Below are 11,952 nucleotides of genomic sequence, written 5' to 3' on the forward strand. Positions count from 1 at the left end.
TGGAGTTCTGTTGGGCCACATTGTCTCTGTTCAAGGGATATCAACAGACCCTGCAAAGATCGAAAAGATTGCAGCTCTGACAGCACCCACCAACCTCAAACAGTTGAGGGGATTCCTAGGCCATGTGGGTTACTACAGAAGATTCATAGCTCATTTTGCAACAAAGGAAACCTCCTTGCACAAGCTTCTGAGGAAAGATGCAAAGTTTACTTGGACGAAAGAATGTGACAAAGCCTTCCACACTCTGAAGCAGTGTCTGATTGAGGCACCCATTCTGCAACCTCCTGATTGGACGAAAGAGTTCCGTGTACACACTGATGCATCAATAGAAGGTTTAGGCGCAGTTCTCTGCCATAAGGGTTCCTCGAAGCTGGATTAACCGATCTATTACACAAGCCGAAAAGTCACTGATAGAGAACGGAACTATACAGTGACAGAGTTGGAGTGCTTGGCAATGGTGTTTGCCCTAGAGAAGTTTTGCCACTACCTCCTGTCCACCCATTTTAAGTTTTATGTGGATTATGAAGCCCTGTCCTTCCTGATGAACAAAGCGGATGTGAAAGGACGAATGATGAGATGGCTCCTTTATTCCAGGAGTTCGACTTTGAGGTGATTACCAAACCTGGTCGTTCCCATGTTCTGGCTGATCATCTGTCGCGTATCCCACAAACTGCAGACGAGGAGTAGGATGATCCAGACCTCCCTGATGCTTCCCTATTCTTGGTAGAAACTGTAACTCCCTGGTATGCAGACATTGCCAATCTCCTGGCAGCCCAACAGTATCCTCCTGGTATCTCTAGTCGGGAAAGGAATAAGCTTATGTTAGAATCAGCCCCCTACACCCTGCTAGGTGGTGCACTGTACAAGAAAGGCAAAGATGAAGTGCTCAGAAGATGTGTTATAGGAGATGAGATTGGGATTGTTCTGAAGGCTTGCCATGACGAGCCATGCGGAGGTCACTTTGTAGGAGAAGCTACAGCCAGGAAGGCTCTGCTAGCAGGTTATTGGTGGCCTACCATTCATAAGGATGCCTATGATTACTGTAAAAGATGTGATGCTTGTCAGAGAATGGGGAAACCCACCAAGACAAGTGCCATGCCACTGCAGCCTATCCTTCCCTTAAAGCCGTTTGAGAAGTGGGGCATTGACTTCATAGGCCCAATCGATCCTTCCACCAGAAGGAAACAGAACAGATACATCCTCGTATGTACGGATTATGTCACAAAGTGGTGTGAAGCTAAAGCCCTAAAGTGGGACGATGGTAACAGCGTGGCCCTGTTCATGTACGAGAATATCATCACCCGTTTTGGCAGTCCCTTAGAGCTGGTAAGTGACAGAGGCACTCATTTTATTAATAAAGTCATGGAAGAATTGACAGAGTTGTATAAGATCCGCCATCGCAAGTCCACTCCTTACTACCCCAGAGCCAACGGCCAAGTCGAAGTCACCAATCACATCCTCTGCTCGATTCTGACAAGAACGATTGCAGCACATCGTCGTGATTGGGATGATCGACTTACAGAGGCCCTCTGGGCATACAGAACCTCCCATAAAGCAGCAACAGGACAGACACCCTTTCAGCTGGTGTATGGTACAGAAGCTGTGTTTCCTGTTGAACTAGAATTACCCTCTTTGAGAGTGGCTATCAAAGAGCGTTTGGGGGACGATGATTCACTGCAACGCCGTCTCCTGCACCTGGAATGTTTGGACGAAATTCGTAGGATGGCTCTACAGTGCATGGAAGCCATGCAAGCTCGATGTAAGGCTTACCATGACAGTTTCATCAAGCACAAGGAGTTCACAGAAGGTGATTTGGTCCTAGCCTATGATTCACGATTTGGCAAGTTTTCTGGCAAGCTCCAACAACGGTGGATGGGCCCCTATAAGGTACTTGCCGTCAACCCTAATGGCTCTGTCCAAGTGCAGACCGTTGATGCCTCTGATGATCCCTTTCTGATCAAGATCCCCAAGGATGCCTCTGATGATCCCTTTCTGACCTATTCTTCGAGAAAAGGTGAAAACACCCTCGGGAATAGGGGAAAACAAGGAAAAAAAAAAGAAAAAAAAAAGAAAACAAAAACTGTTATGGGAGAAAAGGAAGCAATTCCCTGTCATAGCAGGCCTCGTTCCAAGAAAAGGTGGCAAACACCCTTGGGCGAGAAGCTGGCTGTGGAAAAGGTGGCAACACCCAGCAGTCCAGAAAGTGGATTCATCACTTGAAATTTCCAGGATCCAATTCCGAAGCTTCCTCCCTTGGTACGCTGTGTCCTGGGTCTCTCTGCAGAGTGTCTAACTGTCCTCTAGCAGACGACATGTTTCTGTCCAACACAACGTTCGATTTGATGGCTACCTCCCTGGGTACGCCTCTTCAACAACTGACGACGCGATCTTCATCGACAACCCCTTGAGTGATGTGAACTTTCATCCTAACCGGATGGGGAAGTGAGTATGGTTGCCCTCTATAATTATCAATAGAGCGTGAGACAGAGGGTGGGGCGAGAGACCAGTCTTTTCCCTTCAAATCAAATGAGAGGTGAGAAGTGTTGCACGCACGGGATGGGCCTCTCAATGCACAAAGCACAATTTGTTCTGTGCACTGCACCATAAGGCTCCCCGGCCTTCCTTCTCGCACCGTATGCCGGCACATGGCGGGATGCACAGTTGCACCATCAAATGCGCACAAGGCATACAACCTTTGCACAAGTGACCGTGAGGATTACATCAATGGGTTTCAAGAAAAGGCTGCCCTTCTGTATCTATCAGCAGAGCGTGAGACAGAGGGTGGGTTGAGTGTGACTGGAGTGTCTTCATTCAATTACAGAGAGGTGAGATTGAGGGACGTTACGACACTTGGATTCAGGTATGTTCCCGTTTCCCTGTACACCCACGGGATGGGTCTCTGCCGTCAACACAGGACACATCACCCTGTTCTGTACACTGCACTGTAAGGCTTCCTTGCCTTCCTCCTTGCACTTATGCCAGATGGGTTGGACGCACTAATGCACCATCAACTGTGCACCCTGGCATACTCCCTCTGCACCATTCCCTTGTCGCTTTCTAAACCAGGTACGAGATATGGGTTTCCATCATTCTTCCTCGAGTGATATTAGTCATGGGGCGAGTGACTGTTCTTTCATTCCATATGAGTGACTGTGAGTTGAGTGCAATATCCCTCATCATCGATAAATTTACTGCGATTCTTTCCATCAGCTACCTCCCTGGGTGCTGCCACATGGTCCCTGCCATGACGGATGTGTGCCGAGAAGATGCCTTGGTACCTCCAGAAGCCAACAACAACACAGGACGTGCCATCGACACTCAACCTTGCTTCTTGACAAAATGGGCCAAGTTTTTCTAACCCTCCAACTTTGGTTTCTCCGTGACGGTTATGTTTTAAGTGTGGGGAAGTTAGTGGATGGTCTGTGGCGTGGTCCTAGGTCCCTGTTGTTCGGTTAACCCTATCCGTTAAGGTCTTAAGTGTGGGGACGCGTCCCTGCGCGTCTACATTGCATACCCTTCTGCATATGCCTTAACCTGCTCATGCCTCTCTGCCATGACTTGCTTTTACTCTAATGGGGTCCCTTCCCACCCACCCGTTTATGTTCCACCCACCTTTGGGGCTGTTCCCTTGCAGTTTTCCTTCATTCCTTGCTTTTGAGGTCTTGCCATGTGAATGCATCCTACGTTCACCGAAGTCCAAATCCAACCTTATAGCCCTGTTCCTCTCTTTGAACTAACCATTTTTCCTTTTTACCTACCCCTGTTTCGGTGCACGGTTTTTGAGTTATTAATTTTTACAGGATTTTGCGTCAATTAGCCGGTTTTCCATGTGAATGCGCTTTTCTTGCTTCGAAACCATGATCTGATGTCATAGCCCTACCAACCACTTTTCGCCTGACATTTTTCCTTTTTACTCCGAGTCATTCTGATACACGGTCTGTCCATTATTCCTTTTCCGGTTTTTTACGACTTTTTCGTGCGTCTTTTTGATATTTTTCCATGTGAACCTGCCCTGTTTGCATCGAAATTCCAATTTGATTTGATAGCCGTGTCCCCTGCATCTTCCCCTACCTTTTTCCTTTTTCCTCCACCCTTTTTTGACTTTTGGATTTTTACTTATTAAATTTTAAATGAGTTTTCGAGCGTATTTTTGGAGTTTTTTGCATGTGAACCCCTCCTACTTCCCCCAGAACTGTGGTTTAACATGATAAACCTGTGCCACTCCTTCTTGCGGAGATTTTTCCTTCTTATTACGTGTCATTCCGGTGAACGGTTCGTCCGATATTAATTTCTGATCCCATTTTCGGGTTTGTTTTTTGGGTTTTTCCCACGTGAACGCGTCTTATCTCAGTCGGAATTATGTTTTGATTGTGATAGAATTGTCGGACACGTCTTTCTGCACAGTTTTCCTTTTTTCTGCACCTCGTTCCGATGCACGGATCTCCCGATATTAATTTTTAATTGCGTTTTTTGGTTCGTTTTTTGTGTTTTTTGCACGTGACTGCCCTTTACCCCTCCCGGACCCTCCGTCGTATATTTTCCCTGTCTTCCGCCTGCTGTCCTGCCCACTTTTTGTTTTTACGTCCTTTCGTTTTGACGTCCGGATTGGGAGTTATTCATTTTTCTTTATTTTTATGAGTTTTTACGCGCTCCGTCCCGCGCGTGAACGCGCCTTTTTCGCTTTTACGTGTCTTAACGCGCCCCGATCGTGTCCGTGTGCTCCGTTCCTGCATCCAGGCGCCCTTTCCCTCCCGTCACCGCAAATTTTTTTTACCCCTGCCCCGCGCATGCGCGCGGGACAGGGGCGTCTCACCTCTTCTTTTGTTTTTATTTTTTAAAAATTAATTAGTTAATTAATTAATTAATTAATTAATTTCTTTTTCTTTTTACCTTCCCCTCTCCCCAACGGACACCCTCTCCCTTCCCTCTCAACTGCCCTCCCCTCTCTCCTCTCTCTCTGTCTCTCTCCCTTCTTCCCCAACCTCCTCTTCTTCCTCCCACCCCGTCTTCTTCCTTCTTCCCCAACCTCCTCTTCTTCCTCCCGCCCCGTCTCCTTCCTTCTTCCCCTCGCCTCCCTCCTTCCTCCCCCAGCCCTGCTTCCCCTCCTTCCCTCCTTCCCACGCTTCCCCCCCATCTCCCCCGTCTCTTGCCCGTCCTTCGCCTTCTTCTCTGCCGCCCGCCCTGTGCCCTCTGCCTTCTCCCCTGTGCCGTCGAAGCCGCCGAGACGCAGAGCCGACGCCGCCACCAGTCGACGCAACTGCCGTCGAAGCCGCCGAGCTGACGTCGCCACCAGTCGACGCAACCGCTGTCGAAGCCGCAGAGCCGCCGCCGTCCGCCAGCCGTCTCGCCGTCGCCGCCGAGTTGCTGACGAGTTGCCACCCGTAGCAGTCGCCGCCCGTAGCAGTCGCCTGGCCCGGTCCCGAGACGCCGTCCTGAGCCGCCTCGACCACCGCCGCCTCGCCCGCCGACGCCCGCCACGTTGCAGACGAAGTCGCCAGCTGCCGACTCCGTCCAGCGCCGCCACGATCGCCGTCGTCGCCGTCCAGCGCCGCCGCCGCCCCTCTCCACCTCCTCCTCCTAACTAACCCTTAGGTTAGTTACACTAACTTGCATTAAGTTAAACTAACTTGCATTAACTTAATTAACTTAATTAACTAACCCCACCCCACTAACCCTAGTTAGGTTAGTCACCCTAACCCTAACCCCACCCCACTAACCCTAGTTAGGTTAGTCACCCTAACCCTAACCCCACCCCACTAACCCTAGTTAGGTTAGTCACCCTAACCCTAACCCTAACCCTGATCCTAACCCTAACCCTAACCCTAACCCTAACCCTAACCCTACTTAGGTTACCTAACCCCCCTTAGGTTAGTCTCCACCTGACTTGCCTTCCCTGACTTATCTGACTTCACCAAGACTAACCTAGTTCCATTTGACTACCCTGACCTAACCTAGCTTGACTTATATGACTTACCCTGACTTCCATGCCTTAGCTGACTTAATTTGACCTTACTTACCAGACTAAGCTGATTTTCTCGATTTAACTGATTTAATTCATTTATAAATTAATTTTCACTCAATAAAATTTCAAAAAAATTTCTAAAAATTCCCTTCGCTTTTTGCCAATTTTTGAAAATTTGTCAGCTGGAAATTTCCAATCCCAAAATTTCTGAAAATTCAATATTTCCCAATTTATCCCACAAATTACCAACAAATGTAGAAAATTCATTTAAAATTAGTAAAAAACACCCAAAAAATTCTAAAAACTTTTAAAAACTTCCACTCACCCCCCATGACCTTTTTCCATTTATTTTTCACTTTAAAATATTATCATACATGGTACCCCTATTTACAAAAAAAAAAACTCAAAAAAAAACACTAAACCCAAAACGAACCATCCATAATAGTCACTTCAAATTCAAATTTAACTTTAAAAAAAAAAACAAACACAAATAAACCAAATAAACGAAACCACCCTATAACCCCACCATAACCACACCTAAAATATAACGCCCCTCCCCTCCACAATAACAACTTAAAAATACATTTCAAATCCACAATCCCACTAAGGTGTTGTCTTTGTTGTTTCGTCAGTGGTCTTTACTTTTCTTTTACTGGATTCACTTCTTTTGGGGCACTCTTCCGTGCGCATTTAGGCCATTACATACACACCCCTTCCAGGTATTTATTTTATGTGCTTTATTTATTTTCATTTTCCCCTTAATCACACATTAATTGTTAAAATGAACTATTTATTCACCCACAGTTTCCACGCGCATTCGCGCTATACACACCGTATTTTTTTAAATTAAAATAAACCCGCCGTTCACTTAGCACGCGCTACGTGCGCTACAGAGGCACTTTAATTTTTAATTAAAATGAACCAGCCGTCACAAGAGCACGCGCTGGCAAAAAAGTGCTCCACATCACCTTAATTTGTAATCAATGAACTTGCATTTAGAGACCCAGTCTGGGTATTGAAGTCCGGGATTCGAATTAAAGCACCGTTTTAACCTAATAATTGGTAATTCAATTTCTAATAAGGAACCGCCGTTTTCTTGCTAAGGTTTATCACTTAATAAAAATTCACCCATTTCTTAATAATTTCTTAAAATAAACCCTTCATTAAATTAATTCCCCCTCACTGCACTTTAATTCCCCTTTTTAACGAACCCGTTTCATGGGATGGGTATGCGCAGTCTTTGGAGTTATTTCCATGGTCCAGTCCTGGTTTATCAACGATGTAGTCTTGATATGTGTCGGATGTGGTGATGTTTTAGTTTACTGTCTTTGATACGGTTACGGGTACGGTGTGCAGTTTTTTCTTTTCTTGCCTGATATGGGATTTCGGGTGTTTGTCTGATGCATAGCATGAAGCTTTCGGTCGCATATGTCTCGAGGTCATGTCGAATTTTTTCTAGGCTGTGGTTTACTTGGGGTTAGTTGGTCGCGTCACGTTTTATTGTTTTGGTTGTTCTCTTATCCTTGGATTTTTGTCTGTTGCTTTGCAGGCATTCTCCTTGATTGTCTGTGTTTGTGGTGTGTGTGTAACCATCTGAATGGCGCCTTCTCACGCTCCTCCCCCTATCCAGTACGTCCCACTAGTTAGTCGGGATTACTCTTCCCTACTCACTTTTGAGCCTCTCACGAAGGTGGGACTCGCTGCTTTTGTGGCTACCTCCTTTCCATTGCTTCCAGAGGATCCGTCGTTATGTGATGAGTTTCTGGCCTCCTACAGCAAGAAGACAGGACTAGTCCAGGGAATTTCTATGACTTTGACACCTCGAGGCTTAGGGAAGGCTCTGTCTCTTCCCTCCAAACGTGAACCTTTTGTTACCACTCGTCAGCTTTTCTCTAATGAAGAGATTCTGAAGCTGTTGCAAAAGCAGACAAGGGAAATGCTGGATGTAAAGAAGGTGATAAACTCTTCAGGAGTTTCCTTTTCCATGATCACTGATCCCGTATGGAAGATGATCTGTCAGTTTCTCCAGGACAGGTTTATGCCTGCCAAAACGCCATCCCAGTACTTGTCCAAAGAGCTTTTCACAGCTTCCAGGATGGTGTTGAAAGGAGTTGCTATTGATTGGAGCACTTACCTCCTCACTAAAATGGATCAACATTTCGTCAAAGTCACCAGGGGTAATGTTACCAATATCACATATGGATCATATTTGTCTGCCTTCTTGACCTATTCAGGTTTACAGAAGACTGTGCCTCCACCTCCTCCATCAGATCCCGTACCTCCTCCTCCACCTTTAGATGAGTCAGAACCTATTGACATAGAGGATGATGATTCTCCGCCTCCCCTGGTCATACAGCGCAAACGCTTGAAGCGGGTAGCGGATAAAGCTCCTTCAGTACTTCCTTCAGTGCCCATTCCTGCTACCTCTGGCAGTGATCTCCCTGGGTATCTCACTTGTAATAACCTGTTCAAAGCACAACGCGAAGGATCATTGGACATATCAGTTCCCTCCCTGAACAGTCTAGTCTCAGGCGATGCAATTCCTTTCCTCTGCAAAGATATTCAAAGTTCCATTGAATTGTCAGTGACAGCCTGTGTTCAATAGCTGTACGCGTCTTTTTATGAAGAACTCATGCAGTCTAAGGACCAGTTGCATAAGGCAACATCCGAGTTAGCTTCTGCTAAGGATACCCTAGCAGATTTGTTTAAACAAATGGAACAACAAACCCAACTGGTTGCCACCCAAAGCGATGAGATCTCTTCTTTGAAGATCCAGTTACTCGAGGCTCAATCCCAGGTTACTAGCCTTTCCAAGGAGAAGGAGAGGATGTCCACAGAAGGGAAGGCGTTCCAAGCTCTCTTAGATGACAAACTTTCAGCTTTACAGACTGCTAATGACACAGTGGCATCCCAAGCCTCCCAAATCAAGCAGTTGCAAGATCAACTGGCAAAGTCCCAGTCTGTTCCTCCAAGCCCTAATGTTCTCTTGATTCCTTCTCTTTCATAGCAGGACTTGGCTGCTCTTCAAAGACAGGCTACTTTGTGTCCTCTATTCCAAGATAAAGTGGAAAGATTGCAGTCCAGAATGGACTTGTTATGGTCTACCTTTGAGCAGTTTCAAGAATATATTCCACCAGACCATTCTTTCTTTGTCCACTACCACTTACAGAAGTTGGTCTTCTACATGAAGCTTTCCACGATGGATTTACCTCTTCCAGAGGATGGATGGACTGGGGCTTGGTCTGCTGACTTGTTGACAGAGGTGGTAAGGATGGTGTTTGAAGATTCTTTCACGCCAGATATCATGTTGATGTCCTACATGTATCTATGAGGAGATTTGTTAATTCCAGATGAGGTGGACATGGCATGGTATGTGGAGGATGTGGTTCTATAGGCTGTTTTGTATGTCAATCATTTGGAGTTGCGCATAGCTGACATGTTCCAGAGCTACTCCTCCAAAGTGGCTGATTGTCATGATAATTCGTGGCATCGCATGATTGATTCTGTGGTCCTGAATCAAAGACAAAACACAGCTCCTACCTCTGCCCAGAGTACTAATCAACTGAGGATGGATCTCTTAGCCTATCTTTCAAAACATAATCCGTTTGATTCTACCTTCTTTGATGCCTATCATAGACGATCTCTCTTAGGACCTTCTGTTCCTACCCTCCTCTATTACCAACAAATGGCTCACCGATATGCTCTATATCTTTCCCTTTGTCAATCTAATTCCACAACTATTTTACCCCTTCTTTTCCAACCTTCATCTTTCCCTCAAATTCCCATTTTTACATACTGTTCCTTTATTGAGGATAGGGTATTTTCCCCTTCTCCACCATGTCCTTCTCCATCCATTCATGTACCCTCCACATTTCCTATTTATTAGTTAACACCCTTCCTTAGTGATTCCCTCCAAATTTCTGCCACTCCTTCTTTAACCTTTTCTTCCTTTTATGATTTTGCCTATCCCTCCCTTCATCCACTTTTCCTTATTCCACTACCCTCTCCTAACACTTCTATATCTCAACCACCTCAGTTGGTTAGTGACTATGATGGGTTTGATAATCAGATTTTCAGAAGAAGGGGATGGAGTTCGGATGATTCCCTTACAGGACCTCAGATCAATTGGCCAGTAATTCCAGGAGAATGGACAGCTGCTAGTCAAGCTTATCAGAACTATGTTCATTTTGCTCAGCAGTATTCACAGTCTGCCGATCCTTCAGTGAGATTAACTGCTCACTTTGCTTGGTACTTGGCGTATATGCATAGGCACTCTCATAATGATTCCAAGCCTATTCCATAGTTGTGCATGAATGTCAATGTGAGCATTGATTCCCAACAGCTGGATATTTTGTATTTTCATGCCCTTTGTTTGTCTAGCAGATACTTGGTCCTGTTGGAAAGGATGTGCTGTCTTCATTTTTTTCAAAATCCTCCCAAAACCTTTGTAGATGAATCCTTGTCTATGGATCGTTTTCGACAACATCAATCTTTCAAGAGGGATCATCTTCATTGATACCTTTGCAATGTATGGTGGAAGATTTTTAATGAAAATCTCTCTTTTTGAAGGAGTCATTCAGATGGTTGTGTTGTATTAGTGTTTGTGTTGTGAGTTCATTTATGTAAAACGAACGTGGTGGTTTCCTATTGGATTGGATTTCGTGTGCGAGCTACATTTTGGAGAATTGTGGTGATGGGGTCGTGGTTGCAGAGTTGAAGCTGATGCTGATGAAGAAGAAGAAAACTCTTATATCCTTTACAAATTTGTTGTGATTTTCTAGTTTGATAAGAAGTGTTAATGTATAAAGGGTTTTCCTTTCTTTGTATTTTTATATCAGATACATGTTATAAGTTGGGGTCGTGGTGGATGGATTCTTTTTGAAAAGATATTGAAGATCAAAGTTGAGCTTTTCCCTGAACTTGTATTCCCTTTTTCCTGGGTCGCGAGGACGCTTCCTTATTAAGTGTGGGGATATGTTGAGTGTTGAAATGACTTGTTTTTTTGGCTGATTTTTGTTGTTTTTGAAAGCTGAATGGTTGATTTTATGAGATGATTGATTGATTTGGAAGTGGTTTGAGAGTGTTTTGGATGATATTGATTGTGTTTTGGAAGTTCATGATGTTTATCAGTGGAGATATGTGGTTCTGTGATGTTCTGATAGGTTCTGTATACCTTTTGTTTTGTTCTGTTTTGGTTTGTTTTGTTCTGATTGTCTTCTGTAAGGAGGGATGGAGTATTGATTGATGAAGATTGAGATCTTAAGAAAGCTCATTGAATGGTTTGTGAGAGTTTGGAATGGTTTGAGTATGAGTTATGTGGTTTTGATGACCTTCTGTAACCTTCTGTAGGCCTTCTGTAGAGCCTCTGCCTCTGCCTCTGTTCTGTTCTGTACTGTAGCTGTTCTGGTACTGTTCTGTGACTATTCTGTATGCTTCTGTATGTGTTCTAATGAATGAGAGTGTAGATTGGGAAAGTTTTCTAGCCTTGGAAAGAGGTGAATACAAGTGCAAAAGAGCTGAAAGAAGTGAAAGAAGTAGCTGCTAAAGACTCAAGTGAAGACTAGAGTGAAGTGACAGTAGTGAGCTATGAAAAGACACTGTAGTGGCTCTGGTGACTCTTCATATCAAACATACCTCTTGGGAGGGGTATCCACGACCTAAGAAGGATTATTGAGGGTAATTTTTGAGAGATTGTAGTGAGGATATGATGTATTTTTGATGGAGAGAGAGAGAGAGAGTCAGAGATAGCCAATTTTACTCAAACAGAGTGATTGTATATGAGAGATTGAGAGAGAAGACTATGGAGATATTGAAGATGAATACTATGTGATGTATTTCCATTCAAAGATGGTGTATTCCTTTGCTTTCTTTGTTCTATTGATGGATTTTGTGAAGATATTGAAGAATATGGTTGATTCTATCAAAACCGTGGGAGATCTACATGATGCTGCATGAAGATTTGTTGTGCCTGGTGTTCTTTTCTTCATTGT

At 44.7% G+C, this 11,952-nt stretch overlaps 1 non-coding gene across 1 annotated transcript; it reads left to right on the plus strand.

Moving 5' to 3' along the window:
- Positions 1 to 10,817: 10,817 nt before the first annotated feature.
- Positions 10,818 to 10,885, plus strand: LOC148016274 (small nucleolar RNA SNORD36). The gene has a single exon (XR_015688200.1). It is a non-coding gene; the product is annotated as a small nucleolar RNA SNORD36 (small nucleolar RNA).
- The last annotated feature ends 1,067 nt before the right edge of the window (positions 10,886 to 11,952 follow it).

The sequence above is a fragment of the Lygodium microphyllum genome, chromosome 23 (assembly GCF_053477565.2).
Source record: "Lygodium microphyllum isolate KBCC chromosome 23, Lygodium_microphyllum_v1.1.10, whole genome shotgun sequence".
NCBI classification, from domain to species: domain Eukaryota; kingdom Viridiplantae; phylum Streptophyta; class Polypodiopsida; order Schizaeales; family Lygodiaceae; genus Lygodium; species Lygodium microphyllum.